This window comes from Heloderma suspectum, chromosome 1, assembly GCF_057233095.1.
Source record: "Heloderma suspectum isolate Gila_16-S chromosome 1, 16-S_ref, whole genome shotgun sequence".
NCBI classification, from domain to species: domain Eukaryota; kingdom Metazoa; phylum Chordata; class Lepidosauria; order Squamata; family Helodermatidae; genus Heloderma; species Heloderma suspectum.
This window is the reverse complement of record NC_139458.1, coordinates 215,721,136-215,737,142: the sequence shown is the minus strand read 5'-3', so window position 1 is coordinate 215,737,142 and position 16,007 is coordinate 215,721,136. Positions and strand designations below refer to the sequence as shown.

The window sequence follows — 16,007 nt, the reverse complement described above, 5'->3', positions numbered from 1 at the left end:
TATATATATATATATATATCAATCCACATGTGCATGCTGCCACCTCAACAATCTTTCAAATTCCAGAAATGCAAGCTGGGGAAATGACAGTAAGCATCAGTGCTGTACCACAACCAAGACAAGGAAAACTGGAACTGCTAAATATGGGGGAGAACTGGGAAGCACAAACTGTTCCAATAACGCACCTTCTGACTTCTTTTCCAGAATCACAGTAGATTTTGGTGCTTCTGTTTTCTGAATTCACTAACATATAACATCTCTTTTTGGCATTCTTCATGCATGAGAAGACCTGCAATAACAGATAACCACTGCAGTTGTATTGATTTAGCACCCCCACCACAAGCACATGAAAAAAGACCAATTTTCCAGCACTTTTAAATTGCTATGTTTGTTACCATGAGAACTTGATTAAAATACCGCCTACATGCTGTGGAGGGGGATGGTAATATCTTCTTTTAACCTTTCAGTAAAAGCTAGTTCTAGTACACACTTGGTGCATTGCAGTATTTTCACGATCACCATAATGTTCTGCAGTACAAGGCAGGAGAAGTGGCTTGTCAGATTTTATTTTGCTGAATACTTTCTCCTGGAAAATATTTAGCTGTCAGAACAGCTTTCAGCCAGCGCTGTCACACAACGAGTCTATGTATTCATGCATGTTATCTTTCATACAGAGAAAAACACCATTACGCAAGGATGTGGTCCAAAGATTACAAATGGGATTTTCAGCTTTCAAAGGTATCCAGAGTTCCAGGGGTACGCATATTGTCTTTTAGCTATTTTTGTATGCATTCAGTTTTAGAAGACGAATTCATACCACTGTAGTGAACATACAACAAGAGAGTTTCAATAATGGGTTTGCCTCATGATTCTGACCCTCCCCCCGAATATGAATGGTCTTTTAAATTATTAAGGACTACTCCTAAAAGGAAATGATAATTTGTAATGCCTGGACAGTCGTTATTTACGACGGCCACCAATGGATGTGTTGCCACCCAAACCTAATGTAAACAGACTAATTATCAAAGTTCCAAAACATGTTTCAGGCAATACAGCTATTCTTCCAAGGAAATTTTTGAAAATAATGAAGTGCTTTTAATAAGACTATTACAAGAGAATTATATTTCAAATAATAATTATGGAAAAGAATGCAATATGCAATCATGTATGTAGCAGGGGTTTGGATCTGATTTGGTGATTCTGAAAACAGCCTGAATTCCACAATTTTACTGGGCCAAAATCCAAATCTCCCATTGACTATCATTGGAAATTAACTAACAACTATAAAAATTTTTGCTATATGACAGACTTGGATAAAATTTGAAAAACTAGTAGCCTCTTGTGAGAGGATGAAACCTGCTACATTTCAGGCAAATAGGTGAAGGGTTTCTGTACTAGGCACCTTTAAAGTGTGAGTTTTTTAAAAAAGGGAACTGCCAATAATATCTTTATTTCTTGGCAGAAGTGAATGAAATTTACATGCACAGATGCCCCTTCTGGTGGAATCATGCCTGCCAAGTTTCAGATAAATAGGCCCAGTGAGTTTTACGCAAGAACAGCCTTTACAATTTGGGTTTCCCCCAAAACAATGGGTTTATCCCCCTATGTTCTTTCTGGGCAATTGTTACAAAAATGACATACAGCATGGTTGTGGCCCTGGCTAAGAAACCTGCAAAATGTCAGAAAGATGGATGGAGGGGCTAGGGAGTTATGATGAATGAAAAACAGTTTAAGGGCTTTTCTTTTTTGCTCATTTGGGACCAAGTCACTGAAAGTGCAAAATGATAGGACTGGATGATGGATCTGAAGCATACAGTGGAAAACTCAGAAGCACTTGAATATCCAGCATTTTCTAATGCTACACTCTCCCAGGTCCCACAAGCTCTCACTCCTATGGGAGAGAACGAACAAAGATCACTGAACAGTGGGTCAGTCCTGTGAGATATTCAACATCTGTCCCCCAAAGCACTGGGACTGGACAGCCCTCATAAAGCCATTCATTACGATTAGAAGCTAGAGCTGCCCATCACAAAACTACAACCCCTTCTTCTCCCTCTTCCTTCTCCCCACCCTGGTATCTCACTTATATGGAGAGCTTGGGGAGAAATATATCAATTTTTTCCTGTGCCTCTGTGCCCTTCCAATCTGAACTGCTAATAAAGCCTCTGGAGGGTTCAGGTTCGGTCCACTTCAAAGAACGCCTGCCTTGATTTATTTATCTCCCAAATCTGTCCAAATCCCCCAATTTGGTTTGGGATTTGGATGAATCTGAAGCACCCCTTCTAGTATGTAGTATTTGTTGGTTTACGCTGTTTGAAGTAAGAAAGACTTGGAAACATACTTGCTCTCAAAAAACAACAGTTTAAAATAGCAAGGAAGCATTATCAAAAACTCCTAGAGTACATCTGCACTGTATTTATTTATGACATTTCTATAAGTTTTTACATTTATTACATTTCTTATTACATTTTAGTAAGCAGTGTGATTCCTGAGAAACCTGTACGAGGGTCAAGAAGCAACAGTAAGAACCGGACATGGAACAACCGATTGGTTCAAAATTGGGAAAGGAGTACGACAAGGCTGCATATTGTCGCCCTGCTTATTTAACTTATATGCAGAGTACATCATGAGAAACGCCGGGTTGGATGAATCACAGGTAGGAATTAAGATTGCCGGGAGAATTATCAACAACCTCAGATATGCAGATGATACCACCCTAATGGCAGAAAGTGAAGAGGATCTAAAGAGCCTCTTGTTGAGGATGAAAGAGGAGAGTGCAAAAGCTGGTTTGAAACTCAACATCAAAAAAACCAAGATCATGGCATCTGGCCCCATCACTTCCTGGCATATGGAAGGGGAAGAAATGGAAGCAGTGACAGATTTTATTTTCTTGGGCTCCAAGATCACCGCAGACGGTGACTGTAGCCATGAAATTAAAAGACGCTTGCTCCTTGGGAGGAAAGCTATGGCAAACCTAGACAGCATAGTCAGAAGCAGAGACATCACCTTGCCGACAAAGGTCCGTCTAATCAAAGCTATGGTTTTCCCAGTAGTAACGTATGGCTGTGAGAGCTGGACTATAAGGAAGGCTGAGCGCCGAAGAATTGATGCTTTCAAACTGTGGTGCTGGAGAAGACTCTTACGAGTCCCCTGGACTGCAAGGAGGTCAAATCAGTCCATCCTAAAGGAAATCAATCCTGAGTGCTCATTGGAAGGGCAGATCCTGAAAGTGAAGCTCCAATATTTTGGCCACCTAATGCGAAGAGAAAACTCTCTGGAAAAGACCCTGATGCTGGGAAAGACTGAGGGCAAAAGGAGAAGGGGACGGCAGAGGATGAGATGGCTAGATAGCATCACGGATGCAATGAATATGGACTTGAGCACGCTCCGGGAGAGAGTGCAGGACAGGAAGGCCTGGCGTGCTATTGTCCATGGGGTCACGAAGAGTTGGACACGACTTAACGACTGAACAACAACAAAGCAGTGTGATATGGTTGGGGCAACTCCTCCAGCTTCCCATGAGGGCTGCAGGCCATGAAACTTGCCCTCTAACTTGCCTTAGAACCTAAGAAGAGCCCTGAGGATCAGACCAAGGGTCCATCTAGTCCAGCATTCGGTTCACACAGTGGCCAACCAGATGCCCACAGGACGCCTACACGCAGGACATGAGTGCAACAGCACCATGCTGCTCAAGTTTCCCAGGAACTGCTATATGGAGGTGTATTGCCTCTGATACTGGAGGTAATATTCATTTGGATTTATCTGGGTCACAGGTGGGAAGATGGAGGAGTTGCTTCCATAGATGCATGAGCCAATCAACTGCAAGTGTGATAATCTGACATATACCATCAGGGCTAGTCTCCTTCACTGCATGTACACTTTGTATAGAAAACTTTCATTCTAAATTGTGACAAATCAGCCGCTATACACTTTCATGGCCAAACTCGTTATTACAGAGCACTTTGTTCATGTGCCTGCACCAAGGAGAGAAAAGCGGGGGACTGGGGCTGGGATCTAATTTTTACATTAAAGTGAAATGCAAGAAAGGGGAAACTGGACCCTTCCTCCTCTGACCCTTTGTGCTCTGTCACTTCAGGTACTTTTCTTCCCAGATCGGCTTGCTTCAAGGAGAAAAAAAAAATACCTGCAGCAATCAAGGACAGTAAGTTAAGGCAAGGGCCCCTTCCCTTTGTTCCTCTTTTGCCACAAAAATGAGACATCCCCCTATTCACTGCTTTATATGTGGCTGGAGCAGACATGTGAATAGTAAATATGGCTGCCCTGGTCATGTTTAGTTTGGTCCTCAGCAGCCAAGGATTCTTTTTTTCCTTTCTAAACTGTACATGTGATACAAAAATCTACTGAAAAACAAAACAAAATCATGCCATCTTCTTAACTATGCCAGGAAAATAATTTCCAACACTTTCTACTGCACTCTGGTGCTAACTTAAGAACCTATAGCAGCTGGTACCACCTCTGACTGTATAATCCCAGGCTAAACAGTCTGTGTCCCAATTTTAGACATGCCTGCAGAACTGGATGAGTCAATCTATTAATTTGCATCATCATCATTATCATTATTATCAGCATAATCTCATGTCAATTAGTAGAAATAAAGCAGAAATAAGCCTCCTTTAAGTAATGTCTCAGTAATCGTGCTGAAGATCAACAAAGTAATTTAAACACCACACCCCACTTACTCACTGTTTTATGTAAGCCACATAGATCAGATAAGTTAAGTTCCATTGCTTGCATGCTGTTAACTGCTTGATGTGGCTGAGATACAGAAGCATGTTTTTATTAGCTGCAGAAATTCAATGATTTGTATTGAATTAACCATGTGTAGCAATCTTACTACAAGTTTCCATATTGCCTGGTCACCTTGCCTTAGCACCAGAGACTGAGCTCAGGTGGCTCATCCAATATGTAAATCTAAAACACTTTACAACCATTGAATTGCTTCTCTTTGCTCAAGGTGTCCTACCAGGTACAACAGTTAAGCGAATGTTTCATAGAGACTGATTTCCTTATTCAAATTCCCTTACTCTTCCTAAGTTATCTTCATATAGATGACACCCATGGTTAACTGGGACACTTCAAAATAATATTTGTAACTAACTGGCAATGTCTCAAGTGAAACTCTGGTATCACTCTAGACCAAAATATTTGATCTCTGCAAAATGGGTTTGTTGTTGAAGGTGTGATTAGTTATGGTTGGCTGTACACCCACTGGTGAAGTCAAAGCACAGACTTCACTCTTCGGAAACAATGCACTAGGTTAAATCAGTGCTGCATCTCAAGTATCTTCCTCTGTCTTTTTAAAGTCTGCAATATCTAAGGTAGCAGAGTGCATTGGTAAAAAAGCATTTTAGATTTCTTTTCTATCATAATTGAATTTATGCCTTGTTTATTCTGAATAAATTCTTCTCTTGTTTAAGAATCTACTGGGTTTTTTGCTTTGGGGATTTATAACGTTTCGCTTACACCCACATAAGCCTCAACTTATTTAATTATGTTCTATCCAGGTAAATATTCTTTAGGAGGGTGGGTGTGGATGGCAAGGTTGGAAAGCTCCCTGGCTTGATTTAAAAAGGAGTGCATACACTTCACATCAGTTCGGTTGGTTCCTGTTTGTATTAATGGAGCATCTTTACTTACCTGGACATAAATACATGATAAAGTGGTAGCAGCTACCATGAGTGAGATGCCAGCATGAAAGCTGATTAGCCCACTCCTATTCTTGTTTGTTACAGCCCCCTAGCACCGCACCATAGCATAAGAAGTATGTTGTTGGCTCAACTACTTGAGTCTCTGGGTTTGTTTGTGACAGGTAGATTGGCAGCTCATGTGCAAGCTGCACAAGGAATAATTTAATGTTAGCATAAAGTAAAAGTAATTTATGCTCTATTTCTTTTTAATATCACCTCAGTAGAATTTTCCTCCTTCACCCTATGGTAATGATGCTGAAGAGTACAACAAGCAATCCCACTGAGAAATGTTTGTGTGTCCATTTGTCTTTCAGTCCAATAATAAACACTTTTTAAGAGATAGACTTCTGGCTCACATGCATACATATAATGCAGTCAAAGTTATCTAGTACTCAAAGATGTAGCCTTACAATTTCCAGTTTTAGAAAAAAATCTGGAAATAATTTTCATCTAAATATGAAAGCTTCACAACTGCAAAGGGTGGTGAATTGTCTTCTTGTCTACTTCGTTTGTGGGACTGGCATTCAGGCAAACGCAAAGTGCTTCTTTGCTCAAAATAGTTTCTGTATGAAATAATTCTCCAGGGATTAATTAACACTATCTCCTTTCCCATAAAGGGGTGGTGGTGGTGAAGAAAGACATTGTTCTCAGAAAGGATCTCACTGCTCATTAGAATATGGGTCCAGCAGCAGCTGGGCCTTTCTATATAAGGAGGCACGCTTGCGAGGGAGCCAGCTCTCCGAGCGTGAGGAGCCCCAGTGACGAAGCATCTCAGCCCCAGTGACAAAGTATCAGCAAACAAGCGAGTTAAGCAACTGTGCAAGTTTAGCAACAGGGCGAGGAAGTCAGGGCAGTGAACTCTGCTCTCCCTACTCCATACTCACAGTAAGTAACTGTAAGTAAATAACTATAATTTCCATAACTTTGCATAGTAAACAACTAAGTTTTCCAGGGAAAACACACCCAAATTAAAAAAAACAAAAAAACACAGTTATGAAGGTAGAAAGCCAGCGGGGGCGGGGGGCGCTATCCAGTGTATTGCACTGAGTGTCGCATGTATGACTATCTACCTGCTGGACGGAAGTTGTGGCTGTGTGCTCGGCGTAATGAGCTCCTGGCTTTCAGGGAACAAGTTCGTTCCCTTGAGGCCTGACCTGGAGAAGCTAAGAGAGGCAGAGAGGTTGGTGGACGAGACCTTCAGGGACCTCTTAGCTGTGTCCCACTCCCAGGGTGACAGCTCTTCTGCTGTCATGGAGAATGCGGGTCTCAGGGAAGGAGGGCAGCATTCTGAGGAAGAGGGAAGACGAACAAATATCCTCTTGCACCAAGAACGTGCCTCCAGGGGGAGGGGGGCTTGTGGCAGTAGGAGATTCAATCATTAGACACATAGACAGCTGGGTTTGAGATGGGCGTGTAGACTGCATGGTGAATTGCCTGCCTGGTGCGAAGGTTGCGGATATCACGCACCATCTAGATAGCCTAGTAGAGTTGCTAGGTAGGTTTGCTAGGTAGGAGGTTGAAATCCAGGACCACCAAGGTGGCTTTCTCTCAAATGCTACCTGTTCCATGCACAGGGCCAGCTAGACAGGCGAAACTGAGGAGTCTCAATGTGTGGATGAGATGGTGGTGCAGGGAGGAGGGGTTCAGGTTTGTGAGGAACTGGGGAACATTTTGGGACAGGACAGGCCTGCACAAGAGGGAGGGGCTGCACTTGAACAAAAATGGAACCAGACTGCTGGCGCTAAACATAAAAAGGGTGGCAGAGCAGCTTTTAAACTAAACCCTGGGGAAAGCTGAGAGGAGCTGGGAAGCATCCACTTCAGGTCAAATCATCTCAAAGGGATGAAGATGAAAATGTTTTTGATTGATTGCCCAAATGTAGAAGGGGAGGAAACAGGCCATGAGTACACGGTAGAACATAACAGCCAGTCAAAGGGGCCAATGTCCCATAGCAAAAGATGCACATGCCAGAGGCATCTGGGGAGGGATACTGTGTATAGGTGTTTTTATGCAAATCCTAGAAGCCTCTGAGCCAAAATGGGAGAATTGGAGCGCTTGATTTTAAAGGAAAACCTGGATATAGTGGGCATTACAGAAACCTGGTAGAGCAGAGAGAACCAGTGGGATACGGTCATCTCTGGATATAAACTGTATAGGAAGGACAGGGAAGGGCATACTGGGGAAGATGTTGCCCTGTACGTCAAAAAGGGTATAGTGTTGAGTGGACTAGAACACGTAAAAGGGGTAGGCTCTTCCACAGAAGCAATGTAGGTGACAATACCAGGCTCCAAAACTAATTTAGTGCTAGGAACATGCTATTTTCCCCCAGACCAGAATTCTCAGAGTGACCTAAAGATGGAAAATGAAATCAGGGAGGCCTCCAAACAAGGAAGTGTTGTAATAATGGGCAACTTCAATTGCCCCCACATTGATTGGATAAATGCATATTCCAGCCACAACAAAGAGGTTACATTTCTTGATGTCCTAAGCGATTGTACCATAGAATAGTTGGTCATGGAACTGACCAGAGGGGAGGCGACCTTGGATTTAATCCTAAGTAGTGTTGCCCAGGACCTAGGATGAGCTGTAAATGTTGTTGAACCACTTGGAAACAGTGATCACAGTGCTATCAGATTTAATATATATTTAAGTGGAAAATGGCCCAGGAAGTCCAACACAGTCACATTTGACTTCAAAAGAGGACACCTCTCTAAAATGAGGGAACTGGTAAAAAGGAAGTTGAAAGGAGGAGTCAAGAAGATTAAATCCCTTCAGAATGCTTGGAGATTACTCAAAACCACAAGAGTAGAAGCCCAGCTAAAATGTATACCGCATGTTAGGAAAGGCAGCACCAAGTCCCAAAGGTCACCAGCACGGTTAATGAGCAGTGTTAAGGGAGCTATTAGAGAAAAGAGAGCTTCCCTCAGAAAATGGAAGTCTTGCCCAAGGGAGGAAAACAAAAGGGAGCACAAGCTTGCACAACGGTGATGCAAGCAGACGGTAAGAGATACAAAAAAGCATTTTGAAGAGCCTATCGACAACAACATCAAGGCCAATGATAAAGAATTCTTTAAATATATCAGAAGCAGACAATCAGCTAGGGAGGCAGCTGGACCATTGGATGACAGTGGAGTTAAAGGACTACTGAAGAAGGACAAGGAAATTGCAGTGAAGCTGAATAAATTCTTTTCATCCGTAATCACTGCAGAAGATATAGAACAGATACCTGTGCCTGAACTGATGTTTTCAGGAAGGGAGTCTCAGGAACTGAGGCAAGTGGTGACAAAAGATGAAGTTCTCAACCTTATTGATAAACTAAAAGCAAATAAATCACTGGGCCCAGATGGTATCCATCCTAGAGTTCTCAAAGAACTCAAATATGAAATTGCTGATCTTCTAACCAAAATATGCAAACAAAAGGGAGCACAAGCTTGCACAACGGTGATGCAAGCAGACGGTAAGAGATGCCAAAAAGCATTTTGAAGAGCCTATTGACAACAACATCAAGACCAATGATAAAGAATTCTTTAAATATATCAGAAGCAGACAACCAGCTAGGAAGGCAGTTGGACCATTGGATGACAGTGGAGTTAAAGGACTACTGAAGAAGGACAAGGAAATTGCAGTGAAGCTGAATGAATTCTTTTCATCCGTAATCACTGCAGAAGATATAGGACAGATACCTGTGCCTGAACTGATGTTTTCAGGAAGGGAGTCTGAGGAACTGAGTTCTCAAAGAACTCAAATATGAAATTGCTGATCTTCTAACCAAAATATGCAACTTGTCCCTAAGATCAGCCTCTGCACCAGAGGACTGGAAGATGGTCAATGTAACACCAATTTTCAAAAAGGGATCCAGGGGGGATCTGGGAAATTACAGGCCTGTTAGTTTAATGTCTGTTCCAGGTAAATTGGTTGAAGGCATTATTAAAGATAAAATTAGTAAGCATATAGAAGGACAAGCCCGGCTGAAAAAGAATCAACACGGCTTCCACAAAGGTAAATCCTGTCTCGCTAACCTTTTAGAGTTCTTTGAGAGTGTCAATAAACATGTAGACAGGGTAATCCAGTAGACATTGTTTACTTGGACTTCCAAAAGGCTTTTGACAAAGTCCCTCACCAAAAATTCCTGAGTAAACTCAGCAGTCATGGAATAAGAGGACAGGTCCTCTTATGGGTCAGTAACTGGTTAAAGAACAGAAAGCAGAGAGTAGGAATAAATGGTAAATTCTCCCAATGGAGGGAAGTCAATAGTGGGGTCCCACAGGGATCTGTATTAGGACCAATGCTTTTCAATTTATTCAGAAATGACCTGGAATTAGGAGTGAGCAGTGAAGAGGGCAAGTCTGCAAATGACACCAAATTATTTGGGGTGGTTAAAACAAAAAGGGATTGTAAAGTGCTCCAAAAGGATCTCCCCAAACTGGGAGAATGGGCATTCAAATGGCAAACGTGGTTCAATGTAAGCAAGGGTAAAACAATGCACATTGGGGCCAAAAATCCCAACTTCAAGTATAGCCTGATGGGATCTGAGCGAGTGGTGACCAATCAGGAAAGAGATCTTGGAATTGTGGTGGGCAGCTCAATGAAGATGTCAACCCAGTGAGCGGACGCTGTAAAAAAGGCCAACTTCATGGCATAATTAGAAAAGGAACTGAGGATAAAACTGCCAATATCATACTGACCCTATACAAATCTATGGTGCAGCCACACTTGGAATACTGTGTCCAGTTCTGGTCACCACACCTAAAAAAAGATACTGTAGAGCTGGAAAAACTGCAGAAAAGGGCAACTAAAATGATTAAGGGACTGGAGCATCTCCCCTGTGAGAGAAGACTACAATAGCTGGGATTGTTTAGCTTGGAAAAAAGGAGGGAAAGGGGAGACATGACAGAGGTCTACAAAATTATGCATGGTTGTGTGGAGAACGTGAATAGGGAGACATTTTTCTCCCTCTCTCAAAATACTAGAACCCAAAGTCATCCCATGAAGTTGATTGGTGGGACAGATAAAACAGGACAGATAAAAAGAAGCACTTCTTCACACAGCGCATAGTTAAACTATGGAATTCACTACCACAGGATGTAGTGATGGCCACCAATTTGGATGGCTTTAAAAGGGGGTTGGACAAATTCCTGGAGGAAAAGGCTATCAACGGCTACTAGTCCTGATGGCTATGTGCTACCTCCACTACCAGAGGCAGTGAGCCTATGTACAACAGTTGCTGGGGAACATGGGTGGGAGGGCACTGTTGCACTCATGCCTTGCTTGAGTGTTCCGGCTGGTTGGCCACTGTGTGAACAGAATGCTGGACTAGATGGACCCTTGGTCTGATCCAGCAGGGCTCTTCTCCTGTTCTTATGTGTATTTATTTAAATATATGTACAAATGTGTGACGTTTTCACTACAACTCAGCTACTACAAGCAGAGGAGCCCTGACTCCACATTTGACTCCTGATTCAGGAACAGCCCAATGTCTGTTCCTGAAGGCAGAATGGTGACGTAACATTTGAGAGGTGCAGTTTCTCTTGGCACACCTGTACCAAGAAGGGCGGAGCTACATCTGTCGAGCATTTCCCTATGGAACTATTAAAATTTGCAGTTTAGCATGTTTCCCAAACCCTAAACTGTGGTTAATTGTAACTATGGTTAGTGCCCTCCCAAACTAGACCTAGTTCTCACTGAGGGAGTTAACCAGTGTCTGGACCATACCACTTCAGACTGCAAGTGGGGGCAGTGATTGAATCCTCTTCCACACACACAAAAAATCTGCACTTGGAAATGGCATGTTTAGTCTTCTCCATAACTTGTTAAGTTTCTTCATGCAGGGAACTTTTGGGTGTGGGAGAGCATCCAATTATGTAAGCCCTCACCTGCCCATATAGCCTACATTGTCTGTTGAACCTTGAATGTTGCATTTAGGTTGCACATACTGTATGTGTTCCAATGGAGGCTGGTGGCTGTAATGTCAGTGGAGCGGTGAATTCACTCCAGGTTTCAGTCAGAACCAGTCAGAACTCTAAAGGAGCTATCCGAGGTGCTGAACCTATTTCGAGGTTAGGGTTTAGAATTGTCAGGAGTGCCCTAGCTGCCTCTTGCAGTCCCCTCCAATAGCCAACTCAGGACTCAGACGACGAGGATTCTTTCCAAGGCTTTATTCCTTTATTACTTAATGACTCTTTCAGATACTAATCACTAGTGACTAAGCAAGGAACAGCACTGGGGAAAGATAGCAGAGTAGCCTAGGCTCCAGGTAAGGCAGTTGGTCCCCCTTTGAAGGAGAACCATGGGAAGACCCTGAACTTATGGGCTAGGGAGAGATCCTCCCTCTTTCCCTTGGGTCCTTGGGACGCGACCGTTGTTTGAGCACCAAACGAGCAGTACGCCTCCTTTCGGTGCCCTCCATCTGTCACCGCTCCCTGCGTCTGCGCCGAGCATCCAGCAAGCCCCCCTCCAGCACTCTCTCACTGCCAGTGTCACTAGCTCTCCCAGGAATGCTGGCAGGAGGAATCTCTGCCAGCTGCTGTGCTTGTGAGAGATGAGCGGGCTCCTCTCCCATGGATTGCTGTTCTTCCTCAGAGTCAGAACTGCTCTGGGGTTCTATGGGCTCAGTTTCCACCCTGACAAGAATCTTGGATAGCTCCTTTAGAGTTCTACCTGGTTCTGACATGAAACCCTGAGCAGATTCACCGCCCCACTGATATCAGAGCCATGGGCCTCCACCAAACAGGTTTATTAAACAATTATATTCAGTTCTCCCTTGAGGCTCTAAACATAGGCCTGCGGCATATTTTTTCTTAGTCCAAAGGAAGAGAGAGAGTCGGAAGCCTGGAGGCTAAGCTGTACTTAAGGGCACCAGGGCACAGGTAACTCACTGTGCCTGGATATAACACAGCACAAACACAGGCTTACTACCTCTGTGAGAATTAGTTCTTCACATTTGACTCAATACTAAGCTGGCCCAGTGAAAACAGTTCATTTTTCAACAGTGTATTTCGATCAGAAGCCCAAATCCCTACAACACAGTTGAACCAGAATGAAACCAGAATAAGGGAAGTGGGAATGAGCATAATATGCTGTTCCTTTATAACAAATGCATAGCTTCCAGTGCTGAATAGACAGTTATCTACATTTTTCCAAAATAAGCATATTTACTGTTGCGGGGCTGAGCAAAATGCCACTTCACATTTATGTCCAATCTCCCATATGTCTGTCTTACGGTATCCTTGGGCATGCAGAGTGGGATGAAAAATTCAGCTTATACAATAAACCACTCCTTCTGCTCCATTTCAGACTTCAGGAAAGTTGGGACTTTTATTAGATATTAGAATACTCTTTTTTCCACAAAATAATCTTTAACAATGAGGAAAATCAGCTAATTTGATTTTGACTTCTTTTGGGATTTTATTTATGAATTATTAATAACATTCCTAAGGAATTGCCTTTTATTAGAAATCATGACCGTGCAGATCTTGGTAATGCCCAACTGTCTAACAGAGGTCTCCAGAGTGAATAAAACCTGCTTTTTAAGACAGGGAGAGAAGACTTTTTTTTTTTTTTGCTATTGCTAAGAAAGAGTTGGGTGATTCACAAGGCATCAGGCTTGTTCGTAGAGGGAAGGATGAATATGGGAAAAATGCAGCTACGTGTGCTTTACATTTGGGAATGAGGATTAAGGTTTAGGTCAAAAGCCTTACAAAAGTTGTGCTTTGAGGAGAGATTTGAAGGAAGGGAGAAAGGTGGCACCATGTATATGTTCAGGGTGGGAATTCCAGGCCTTGTGGGAGCACAGGGGAATGATCAGCAGACAAGAAATCTTCAGGCAAGTGTAGGCATGTTCAGACATTCAAAAAAAGGGTTAAGAATAACGTGTGAGAAGCAGCACTCCAGCCCTGCCCCTCCACATTTGTACCTGTGGAGGGCAACTGTCTGAAGAAGAGAGCCTCCTGTATCCATGGGGGTTACATGGATACAAGCCAGAATGTGGATTCTTCTAGTGTTCTGGCTCATGTGGAGAGCCCCCATGGATACAAGAGGCTCCCTTCTGCAGACATTTGCGCTCTACAAGTACAGAGTGACAAACACGATGGAGGAGAGGGTGTGGAGCTGCAGCGCTCCTTCTTCTCATGTGCTGCTCTTAACCCTTTTTTGAACACCTGAACAGGGCTTCTGTGTGGTGAATTTGGAGGAACAGAAGTCACAAGCAGGAATAGCAACAAGGCCTGAAAGGTAGGGTAGGGCAAAGTCATGGAGAGTTTAAAAGGCATACAAATATGTCATACATCATTATAATAATAGTGCAGCTTTAAAAATCCTCTTAAAAAGCAAATATCTAGCCTGAAGAGCTTATAATCCAAGTTTAGACAGAATATGTTGGGCAAATCTTCACTCAATATGAAGTCGGACATATCTGGCCTACATACTGAGTCTTATTCTCTAATTCTATCCTCTCCCCGCCCACTAAATACCCTTCCATCAATGCTCCTGGTCTGCAGAGGCTTAAATCCTTTATCACAACACATATGCAAGTTAAGCAATAAATAAATAAACCTAAAATACTCACCAGAAGATATTAACTGTGTCAAACTGCCAAACCATGAGAGGATGTTAATATAATTCATAGAATCATAGAATAGTAGGGTTGGAAGGGGCCTTTATCTTCTATCCTGAAAAGATGTACCTGAAACCATGTACTTGTCCTATTCTGACTTATCTGTTGTCATGTGAACATGTTCAATTTTGTTATGAGTGGTTCATATATATTCAGAATTTGCAGTCATGCTTTATATATGGTATTTTCTAAGTTTTATAAGTGAAACGGCTACAGTCCACAATCTGATAGGAAACAACCACATCTTTTGGTCTTAATTAAACAAGGTTCTTAAGTATATAAACATTCCTTAGATACAACGTTGCTCCTTTTGTTGTCTTTCCCCTACCTTCTTGGAGTTACAGCCTCAAGTCTTCCTCAGAAAGAAGATGAACACTGTCTTCTATAACTTTTAACTTCTTTGAAGGTAATTTTGACAAGTATTATTGGTGGGTAGGTAGAATTATGGTTCAAAGCCAACGTTCATTTTGTATGACAATGTAATCTAACTGGAAACATATCCGATCAGGCCCTTAGCCAAGTAAATCAAAACATCTCCCTCAGCTTCAATTAAATTCCACAGATTCAAGACACTTATCTGTCTCATTTTTGTTATACTGATGGGCCAAACTAAATGTGAAGGTAAATGTGTCATTTGAAGTTATATTATGGTTCAAAGTCAATGTTCATGTTTTTTAAGTGGAAGTAAGAAGCAGTGAAGGGAGGGAAATCAGGATTGGGACTGCAGTGTGAGAGGAGGAATGTTTATCCTTTTCTCCCCCACAGCAGTCCTGATGAAAATCCCTGCCCGCAAGTTATGAACAGCACTTGGGGTGTGTGTGTTGCAATTCCAATACTAATCCCTTCCACACCTTCTATTTCTTCTTAAAGCAAATTCAAATGACATGTTTAGCATTGTTTGTTGCTGGGTTGTCAACTGTGGGTTGTTTAAAACATGGCTTGTCATTATGTGTGAACCCAGAATCGTGAGTTGTTCCTGGGTTGTTTAGCCAGGCAAAGGGTAAGAGTGGTCAACACCCTCCACCCTGCCTCATTACATGCCAGTACTGCAATGCTGCAAAGGCATTTGGGATACAAAGATGTAGCGGGTGAAGGAGGAGAGTAACAAATAACCTAAGAACTGGGAAAAGAAACCATGGTTTGTTTGACTGTCTGCCAGCCAAGCCCTGGGTAGGGCAAAAAACCATGTTTTAAATAAATCACTGGTTAGTGTTTATGTGCGAAGCAATCCATTGAGATGGTAATAGTAAGAAAATAATGCTTACAGGTAGCTGAATTTTTCCTTACTATCACCACCTATCAAATCACTTCCCTTCTGTTAAAACTGTGTTCCTTTAAAACCAGCAGTACCCCCCACAAATTCTCTTTTAACATGAGAAACTCTCTTACCTACTTATGTAGACAGTAACAATGAAAGGTTCCTATGTTCCGTTCTTAGGCAATCAAGAAAAGTCTCAGACTCCTGTGAAAAACAGACACACTCTATTTTAGTTAAGAAGTCATTCATTTTCAAAATGTTTATAATTGTTAATCGTCATCCTCATACTGGACAATGCTTGTGTATATAGCTCTGCGTGATTTGGTTCTGGGCTCCAGTTTTGTGTGTTTTTTGGAAGTGCTTCTTCTGGTCTGACTGTCTGGCTTCAGCCATCTGGGATTGTTTTATCAAACATACAACTTGTCTGACA

The 16,007-nt window shown here is 42.4% G+C and overlaps 1 protein-coding gene across 1 annotated transcript in view; it reads right to left on the bottom strand.

The window, feature by feature from the left end:
* Positions 1 to 15,781, bottom strand: part of MAP2 (microtubule associated protein 2) — a 176,839-nt gene extending 161,058 nt beyond the window's left edge. The window contains exon 1 of the mRNA XM_084819173.1: positions 15,709 to 15,781. The gene's annotated coding sequence lies outside the window, so the exon portion shown is untranslated. The remainder of the gene's footprint in view (positions 1 to 15,708) is intronic.
* Between the last annotated feature and the right edge of the window lie 226 nt (positions 15,782 to 16,007).